This window comes from Penaeus monodon, chromosome 27 (genome assembly GCF_015228065.2).
Source record: "Penaeus monodon isolate SGIC_2016 chromosome 27, NSTDA_Pmon_1, whole genome shotgun sequence".
Lineage (NCBI taxonomy): Eukaryota > Metazoa > Arthropoda > Malacostraca > Decapoda > Penaeidae > Penaeus > Penaeus monodon.
In genome coordinates this window covers 18,279,840-18,280,828 of record NC_051412.1, presented here as the reverse complement: position 1 = coordinate 18,280,828, position 989 = coordinate 18,279,840, and the positions used below count along the sequence as shown (strand labels likewise).

Below are 989 nucleotides of genomic sequence, written 5' to 3'. Positions count from 1 at the left end.
GAATATGACGAAATTGTACGAACCGAAGTAGGCGATTTTACATTATTTTGGGGACGGGAATAAGCGGGCAGTAATGTTTGAGAGCGTAGCGGAAAATAGAGCATTTTCAACGCTGTATTTGCTTATTTTGCATGTTCCTTGGTGCTTGAAGGGGACACCGAAACGAATTTCAGACTTACAGATCGAATGATTACTCACACGAATCCGCCACACATCCAGTTGCTTCATCCATCATTTTTGCTATTGTGGTATTTCATGGAATTTACTTTTTATGTAGGGCGTGTGATGCAAGGTTTTGGAGATAATGTTGCGGTTGATTGTAGTCTATTGCGATGATTTTGTTCGTATATGATAATGTTTGTAAGCAGGATTATAGGCTTAAACACTGTTTATCTCGGGAAGAAATGCAGCAAGACATGGCACGGTGTTTAATTGACAGTAAATCGAATTTGCCATTTATTGGCGTAGGGTGCCTATATATTTTATAGAACCATCACATGTTGATGTGGTTTTCTCAGTATGATAGCAATTCACTTTCGAAATGTCAAAAAGTAAAAAAAGGCAGAACTTGTTTAGTTACCCCTTTTCTCTGGAAGTTACATTTTCTTTGAATATGCCTTTGACGATATTTTTCGGGGAAACTGAACTGGATTGAAAACTGCTCCATAAACTTCGCGCAAAAAGTTTTCCATGTTAATATTTTTGAATGCCAAAACAAGATTATAAAATTCTTAAGAGGTGGAAAACAGTTTCCACTAGCAGTAAACAAATTCTTTTTCGTTTTAAATTTAATCGAAGTAATTGAGTTGTTTACAATATACCCTGCAGAATTCCGACTTTTATTTCCCTAGGAACATATACCAAAGCATCATATTAAACGTATATACGGTTATACGCAAATTAAATTAAGACAGAGAAACCACTCTGACAACTTTAGAAAACTTCTTTCGTACTTTCGAGAGATCACCGGGAGTGACGGCGGCGTGTGT

At 36.7% G+C, this 989-nt stretch overlaps 1 long non-coding RNA gene across 1 annotated transcript in view; it reads left to right on the top strand.

Annotated features, from left to right (window-relative positions):
- The window catches only part of LOC119590641, a 41,546-nt gene that overhangs the window by 38,750 nt on the left and 1,807 nt on the right, over window positions 1-989 (top strand). The gene's annotated exons all lie outside the window — the stretch shown is intronic.